Source organism: Amblyomma maculatum, chromosome 11 (genome assembly GCF_055883805.1).
Source record: "Amblyomma maculatum isolate TAMU_Amacu chromosome 11, ASM5588380v1, whole genome shotgun sequence".
NCBI lineage: Eukaryota > Metazoa > Arthropoda > Arachnida > Ixodida > Ixodidae > Amblyomma > Amblyomma maculatum.
Window position 1 is genome coordinate 107,169,983 of NC_139354.1, and position 9,045 is coordinate 107,179,027.

A 9,045-nucleotide genomic window follows, 5' to 3' on the forward strand; every position below is an offset into this window, starting at 1 on the left:
CACGCGATGCGATCCTTCCCGTCATCCCTCCGTTTTTCAAACTGGTGAACCCTATGGTGAACCGTTGCTGACGCTTGCGCTAACGAGTTTCTTTGTCTGTCGCCGGCCGTTCGCAGCTAGAAATGTTGCTTGTGCGTTGCTTTGCTTGGTTTCTGCGTTCTATGTCAATGCGAAGAGGATGTTTATCTCTCAAGGCTGCTAGCATACTTGACACAAGAGCAGCATCATGCACTGTGGAGGTCTCGTCAACCCGTCGTCACCGTCGTCGGTGAAATTTCAGGTAAGCATACCTATATTACGACCTCTTTTTGTCACATACCAATCTTGAAATGAGGTAGGCTTATGTTTGTGAAAATTTTATCTGTGCTTTGTGGATGTTTCATTCAGTTAGGCACTGGCACTCGCAAGTGAGATAGTTGGTCATGGCACTTGTTGGCCGGTAGTGCTGTGGGTACGAACTACACTTGAGCGCTGTCAAAGTATTTTCTAAACCTGCTGAAAAATTTATTTATTCGACATGGCTTTCAAGAACGCATTAAGCGACAGTAGAAGCTTATAAAGGTAACACGCAGCACAACTGCGGATAACAATTGAGCTTTTTTTTTTTTTCTAGAAGCACTGCTCGCCCTCGTGAAGCTGCTACAGAAAGGAAATTAGAAGGGAATTCATAGCGTGAGTGTTTTAAGCGTAGAGTTATGCGTGGGAAACGGGTGGCATTATAGTTACTTCGGGGCTTCGAATAGCCGACCGTGCTCGTAAATAGAGGCGCACGGGCAGCGTGCCGCCCAGCGGACACGTTGATCTCTACGGCGAGTGCGCCCTGTCGTTTCGTGATTGCTTGTCTGCGGTGACTACATGCAGAAAAAAAAAACGAAATTGCCGCTTTTGTTTCTGGTTTAGGTTCCGACTAGCAATAGGCGGCCACTGACTAATTCTATGGCTCTAGACCTATTTGCCTTGAATTCCGAATAGCTCGCAGAGGTTAGTGCTGCAAGCCGCTTTGCTTACCTCTGCAAGTTTGTCTTAAACATTCGGCACTACCGCAGTAACACGTTCACCCGCTGAGTTCCCTCTTTGAGGCTTTTCCAGTCGCTATCCCAAAGTCGCATCATATGTCCGCGAATCATTCCCGGAGATTGGACTTCTATTGCGGTGTCTCTCTGCTGACTGCACATCATTGTGACTCTTGCACAACTTTACACTGCAGCACGTTTCACATGATTCATTGCAAGAAACTTTGTGCGTGCCGAATATGCGAATATCTTTTTGTTATGCATTTTTTTCTTTAAGGGTGTGTTCAGATAAGAACAGTAATAGAAGTTCTATGACCCTTTCTTTTTTTTCTTCAAATTTTTGTATGTGGTGGGCATATGTCTCTGCCCAAAGAAATTTGCTTTAGTTTTGCAAGATACGGTGCAGTTTTCTCGAAAAAAAGTCATATATCACTGTTCATTACAGTAGAAAAACGCAATTTTGCCATTTCAAAAAGTTGCAAGTTTGGAGACCTGCGGTTAGCGTACTTAAATTTTGTAATCTATTGTTTTTTGCCCACTAAATCTGTAAATTTACTTGTATTGGAGCTATTAAATACAGGTTTTGTTGATGCAGTTAGTTTAGTAAAAAATCGCTAACATTGCTGCAGAAGCAACGCGCGTCAAAAAAGTCCATTTTAAACCTTAAATACCGGCATGATGCATTATGTTTTTAGCATTCTCTATTTTCCGTTCTTTATTCAGATAATTGCCTAAATTTCAGGTAAAAGTTCGAGCTCTAAACTACTACGTGTGTTCTCCACAACGCATAAAATTCGCCCAAGATTCGAAAACAGCAAAAAAGACTCAACTTTAAAGAAAAACGTCATCAATATTTAAGAACATCCCTCACAATAAATCTCACTACCTCATAAATATTACAGCCTGAAAAAGTGTTGCCTTATATTGTTTAAAATTATAAAAGATATAAAACTGAAGGCTCGTTTTGAAAATTGCCAGCATTCAGCCCTACATTATGGCACGACTTTCCACCTGAAACTTTTTCACTATATTATGCAGGACTAGTTCTTTATTTCTGCAAAAATTGAAGCTGTAGATTTGTTTGTTCTTTCTCCATATTATTTTGAAATCGGCCGAAATTCAAAATTATAAAAAGCGAACAACTTTGACTCGAATTTGAAAAACTGCCACATTTTCAATTTGTATCGAAGTCCATGAAAACAATCTTAAGTACTTTATAAACATCGTCTACTAAACTGTACCGCAATATATAAATTAAAATGTAAAAATAAATGTAAAACTAAACGCATGTTGTCATAATATAGAAGTGCCTATGCCTTGCCCTTATGGTGTTGGTGTCAAAGGTTCGATTTATTATTTGCTGAATTTAGTTATATTTTAATTTATGCAATATCCAAAGCCTTAGCTGAGCTAATCCATCTAGTTCCTAACTATATTATTTCATTTCTCCTATATTCGAACAATTGAAAATACTCTATTCTTGAAGACCATCTTTCTGATGTGCACATAATTAGAATCATAAGCAACACTCTTTGCAGTATGATAGTTTAGTTGTAATTTTATATTTATTTATAGCAGCAACACGAATGAGCCGAGATGATGAGCCTTCTTGACGACTGAGCCATCTAGCCCAGAAAAAAGACGAGCCAACACGCGGTGAACCCCTTGTCCACCTAACCTGCAAAGTGTATGTAACCTGCAGTTGAGGTGAACGGCGGTATTGCTGTGTTAGCTCGCCGTTTTCTGGGCTATATACCTCTGTCGACTAGAACGCTCGCCATCTCGGCTCATTTGTGCTACTGCTATAATGAGATATAAAATTCTACCTAAACTGTCATGCCGCAAAGTGTTTTGACTATGATTAAAATTATGTGCAGATTAGAAAAATGGTCTGCAAAAATAGGGTATTGTCAATGTTTGTCGTTATGGAGAACTGAAATAGCATAATTATAAACTAGGTGTGTGTGTGTGTGTGTGTGTGTGTGTGTGTGTGTGTGTGTGTGTGTGTGTGTGTGTGTGTGTGTGTGTGTGTGTGTGTGTGTGTGTGTGTGTGTGTGTGTGTGTGTGTGTGTGTGTGTGTGTGTGTGTGTGTGTGTGTGTGTGTGTGTGTGTGTGTGTGTGTGTGTGTGTGTGTGTGTGTGTGTGTGTGTGTGTGTGTGTGTGTGTGTGTGTGTGTGTGTGTGTGTGTGTGTGTGTGTGTGTGTGTGTGTGTGTGTGTGTGTGTGTGTGTGTGTGTGTGTGTGTGTGTGTGTGTGTGTGTGTGTGTGTGTGTGTGTGTGTGTGTGTGTGTGTGTGTGTGTGTGTGTGTGTGTACACAGGATAGAGAAAACTTCTGCCGTCACTTACACTCCACAAAGGCATGCGGCTACTTGCAGTCAGTTACGCATCACAGGCAGGGGCTCAGATTAATGATTCGGGATTTGGTGTAGGCAGGCTGTAATGCATCGTTAGCCATGCTTTGTACCATGAAATAGCGAATTTATTCCACATTAAGCAATCATCAACACTACCAGCAAGCAGAAAATGACATTACAAGCATTGAGAAGGCTCTGGATATTGCATAAGTTAAATTATAGCTAAATTCAGCAAATAAATCGAACTTTTGACGCCAACACCACAACGGCAAGCCATAAGCACTTCTATAGAATGACAACATGCGCTCAGTTTTATATTTGTTTTTACATTTTAGTTTAAATATTGCAGTACATTTTAGTACATGATGTTTATAAAGTACTTACGATTCTTTTAGGAGCCTTCGATAAAAATCGAAGATATGGCAGTTTTTAATTCGAGTCAATGTTGTCCGCTTTTTATTTTGAATTTTGGCCGATTTCAAAATAATGGGGAGAAAGAACAAACACGTCTAGACCTTTCAGTGTTTTTAGAAATAGACAACCAGGCCGGGATAATATAGAGAAAATGTTTCAGTTGCAGCACTTTGTTAAGTCGTGCCAGAATGTAGGGCTGAATATTAACATTTTTCATAATCAGTGCTCAGTGTTATACTTATTTTTATAATTTTAAACAATATAATGCAACACTTTTTTAGGTTGTAATATTTCTGAGGTACTGAGGAGCCTTGAGAGGAATTTTCATAACTATCGATGATTTGTTTGAAATTGGCATCAAATTGACTCCTTTTAATAATATTACTGTTTACGAAACTTGGTCGAATTTTATGCATTGTGGACAACACACCTAGCAGCTTAGAGCTCTCAATTTTGCCTGAAATTTAGAAAATTATCTGAATAATAAAGAGAAAGAGACTCAATGCTGAAAAATCACGCATCATACCCGTATTTAAAGTTGAAAATGGACTTTTGTGTAGCGAGTTGCTTCTGGAGCAATGTTTGCGATTTTTTGCTCAATCGACTGCAATGACAAAACATGTTTTTAATGACTACAAAGTAAAAGTTACACAGACTCGATGGGTAAAAAAATAGGTGATAAAATGTTAGTACGCTAGCAGCAGGTCTTCAAGCCTGCAACTTATTGAAATGGCGAAAAACGCGTTTTCCACCTGTAGTGACATACGATTTTCTTTCCGGGAAAACTACGCCGTATCTTGCAAAACTAAAGCCCATTTCTTTGTGTTGAGACCTTTGTCCACCACACACAAATATTTCATTGCAAACAAAAAATGGTCATTGGACCTCGATTGCAGTTCTCGTCTGAACTCACCCTCGAATATCTTTTGGCCATTTGTAGTGTTTTTATAATCTTATAGGAAAATTTTATGCAGATGCTGATGCCCATTTTCAAGATTGTGTTGACCTGGCAGGAGGAGATGAAATTGCAGACATGGCGAATAATGCATTACAGCCTGCTGACACCCAAGTCCCGAATCATTAATCTGAGCCTCTGCCTCTGGTGCGTAACCGACAGCAAGTGCCCGCATGCCTTTGTAGAGTGTGTAACATCACATAATGCGCACTTTTAAACAATTCTTTGCTCACAGAATGACATTTCATTAAGTCTGTTGTGTTGTTGTCTTCAGAGTAACTTTTAAACAGATGTCGATTTCATTGCTTTTATAATCACACAATATGAAGGCAAAACTATCTGGAAAAACTAGGTTACTCTGTAAATACTACATTGAAATGGACTCTATATCTATCCTACTAATGAAACAAATGATTGCATAACTGATCACCGAGGACACAGAAAAAGGTTTGTATGTTAAAAATTGCGGCCATTTCAAAATAGCGCTATGGGTTATTGCACTTGCAAAGACCAATAGGCTTGAATTTTTTTCTTTCCCTTAGTTTAGAGAAGACTTCAAAAAGGTCGCAAGGTCAAATGTGTCTGATTGCATTTGTCATGACGTGATAGTACAGTTAGTCTTGAAAGGGAAGAAGAGAAAACTGCACGCACTGACCCAATTAAGCAATTGTTAGAAAAGGCCCCGGGGATGGAGCTGCACAAAGCAGGACACAAGTACAGAATAGAATTAGTATAAAAATATTTGAAGCCACTTGAACAGAATTTTTTATTCCTTGCTTCTTTCACTTTCAATATATGAGCTTAAGTGTTTTTAATTTTGCTATTATATTTATTGCACTAAACAATGCCTCAAAGATTTTTTATATGTTAACTGAGCTTTTAAAATGTATAGAAAAACTATTGGTTTGATTATTGCGAGAGAGAAATTTTCTATATAATTTAATCCCCATGAATTTGCCTGCGAATTTTATGCAGTAAAATTGTGAACTTGCATAAAAATGTGAGCTTTTGTACAGAATTTAATTATCTGAAAATTTCTTTGAAAAGCATAAAAATTGTTTCCCACATTTATTACACTATATGTTGGCATCAACTGCAAGTCCTAGTTTCAATCAGGACCCAAAATGTCCTTTTCGCCAAAAAGAGAGGTGTAATTTATCAGCGTACCACATTATGCAGTTGTTTCCAAAAAATAAACTGGGATTGTCAGGATCTTATGATAAGTAACTTGGTGTGGTATGAGTACAGTCTTACTCGCTGGACTTGAATGCCTTTCCTTAAGAGGCAAATTTTGCTTTCACTCAGAAAGTGGCATATTTGCATCTTTTTTTTTTCTTTTTTTTTTTACTGGATGTCGCAGTCATGATAACCGCGCTGAGCGTCGGAAAATCCACAGCTCTCCAAGCCATTGTCACACAAGAGTGCGTAAGTCCTACCAATTAGACTCGCATGATATATGTGCTGTACAACGTGGAAATTTAAAGAATGTATTTGTAGCCGAGGAATTTACCTTTAACTTTACAAGGTTGGGAGAAAATGGCACCAGTTACGTTTTTGTATACTTCGCATCTCACAGCTGGCAGTTATTCACGCATAAAAAGCTGATTACTGTACTTTAGTCTGTAAGACCTTTCCTGAAGAATAATTACAATGTCATTCTGCATTCAGTTTGCATAGTATCAGGTAAGTCCTTTTACTAGCTGGTTCTGATATTTTTGTTATCAGACTAGACCTAAGTATTGTCAAGAGGGATATTTTCAGTTTAACGAAGTAAAAGCAGCTTAGTACTGATTCAATTAAAACCTATACACTACAAATGTACCTCTTTTTTAATGCAGGATCAAGACTCTCCAGCTCTCGCCACGCTTTACTGTAAGGAGCTAGCGCCACATGGTGTCTACAACTCCTGGCACGAGGAAGAGAAGACGACGACGCAAGATGTGGCGCGTGCGGGGAGGTGCCACGCAACGAAGAGTGACACGTAGGAGAAATATCGGCAAAGCAGCATTGCAGCGGGACGGGTGGTCAAGGAGATGCGGCTGATCGTGTCCCGTCTGGTCTACGACACGGGATACCAGACCTGGGAGTAGCCATGGAGCAGCGGATCGCGTCCCACCTGTCCTATGACCCAGATGACCAGACCTGGGAGTGGCCAACTCCTTTTGTGCTCCTGGAGCGCTTAGCCAGCACGGACGTTCAGCGTCGTGCTGGGTGCGCTAACTGACACACTTGGAAATCTAGTCTGCTGCATTACGGCAACCTTTGGCCTCTCGCCTCGGCCGAACGTCTCCCTCCGCCAAGCCACCTGCTGACCTGAGCCAAGCGTATGTGGACACTGGGCGTTCCGCACACTCCGAGCCCACGCAACCGGGAACGTCCCCATGGACTTCCTTCTTCCAGCGTTCGGTGACTGTTATCAGTTCATATTCATATTTGTTTTGCCTGTTAAGGTTGTTATTTGTTATGTTGCTTTTTAGTCTAGTCTAATGTGTTTGTATAAAAAGATGTTCCTAGTTTGACCGGTCTGGTCGTGTGTCTGTTTAATCCCTCAACGTCAACCCTCTAATTGCTGGTTGTTAAAGAACCTCCTGACTATTATGTAGTCTACGGTAGCGAGCGCACTGAAGAAACACTTTTTCTACCTCTACGTTGAGCACCAGCGCCTATTGTCTACAGGCAATGCAGAAGGAGATTGTTTCCTAGGAGAAAATTGGCTCTTCAAAAGGCATTTATAACCTTAAGCATTCAATGATCTAGTTGTCCTAGAGCAGCTCTTCTTGAAGATGAATTTTATACACCAGGAACAGTTGGGATGAAATTTATGAACAAGATTGTGAAAAAAGAACTTCATGATGTTGCGATTTCAATGTTCATAAGTGCAAATCTTTGTGGCACTTTTATACATTCTTCTTTATATTAAAGTACTGGGCACTACTTAGTTCTGAGGACTCTAATTTTAGTAAATGCAAGCCAAGTGTACTAGTTTTCTTGATGGCGTATTTGCAAGAAAAGGCGAGATACATTTGTTAAGTGTCAATAAATGAAATTTCTGACTGTTCTACAAATGACGTTTTGTTACTGTTTTACAAATTGACTCTGGCTTAGGAAGTTGCCAAAGCCTTGTTGTTTCCTAAACTTTCTTTTGGGTTGAAAGTGTGAAAGTACATTGTTCCTCGCAGTTTATTCAAATAAATGTTATTTCTACGGGCACATTCTTCAGGTTCAGCCAGCTAAGGCATATAGAGTAAGCACATTGGTGCTAGTAGCTGGTCTGGTGCTTGGATGCAGATGATGTCTGACCAATGCTCTAGTTTGTAGAATGTAAACAGGTTTGCATTTTGCATGCGTATTGGTCAAGTTACCCATACACCATTATTACTTCTTTTCTTCGCAACACTGCACATAAGCACGCATACTGTGCTCAAGCCTACGTTTTGCTTTATGAGGGACATACAAAGTCATTTGGATGCTCAGGTTTGGATTTGCTGCACGAGCACGTATACCGCGTGCAGCACCCTTCCTTGGGGAAGGGTGTAGCACACGGTGCTGCAACACCCTTCTGCTGCAGCACCCTTCCTTCGGGGAAGGGTGCTGCAGCAGAAGGGTGTTAAAATATACAAATTTAGGGTGCTCCCCATGCGACAAGCCATTTACACCCTTAAGGGTGTAAAATTTTTTACAGACCTCACCAAGGCATTTGACAATGGCAGGCACGAGGCTATCCTCGAAGGGCTCGAAGTGCTCGGAGTAGGGGAGAGAACGTACAACTACATAAAAGACTTCTTATCGGGCAGAAAAGCCTGCATGATATTTCAAAATTTAGATCTCCTACGATAGAGTTAGGAAGCAAAGGCACACCGCAGGGCTCAGTGCTATCGCCTTTCCTATTCAACGTGGCAATGAGAGGCCTCCCAGGTAAACTTACCCAAATCAAGGGGCTAAATTTTAGCATGTATGCGGACGATATTAACCTCTGGATTAACCATGAGAGCGATGCGAGTACGAAGGAACGCCTGCAGGCAGCGACCGACATCATTGTCGATTACGTGGCTAAAAGGGGACTTTCGTGTTATCCGCATAAATCTGAGTTGTTCGTTTATAACCCAAAGTACCTCCGCTGCAAGAATAGCGGGGAGTTTCATATTCGGGTGGACGGCAAACCGGTGCCAAAAGTAGATAAGATCGGAATTTTGGGGATGGTCATTCAATCCCACGGCCATAACGGAGAGGTCCTGAAAAAAATAGAAAGTTACGCGATGCAAACCCTCGGGCTCTTGAGGAGGGTCGCCACTAAAGGAAGAGGCATCAA

General features: G+C 40.7%; 1 long non-coding RNA gene across 2 annotated transcripts; it reads left to right on the top strand.

Annotated features, from left to right (window-relative positions):
• On the top strand, positions 1–8,367 carry LOC146174612 (uncharacterized). Of its 2 annotated transcripts, XR_014701917.1 has the most exons (4): positions 1–280; positions 4,756–4,883; positions 6,097–6,161; positions 6,575–8,367. It is a non-coding gene; the product is annotated as an uncharacterized LOC146174612 (long non-coding RNA). The 2 variants fall into 2 exon arrangements; XR_014701918.1 differs by lacking the exon at positions 6,097–6,161 and having other exon boundaries at positions 6,575–8,365.
• Positions 8,368–9,045: the final 678 nt, after the last annotated feature.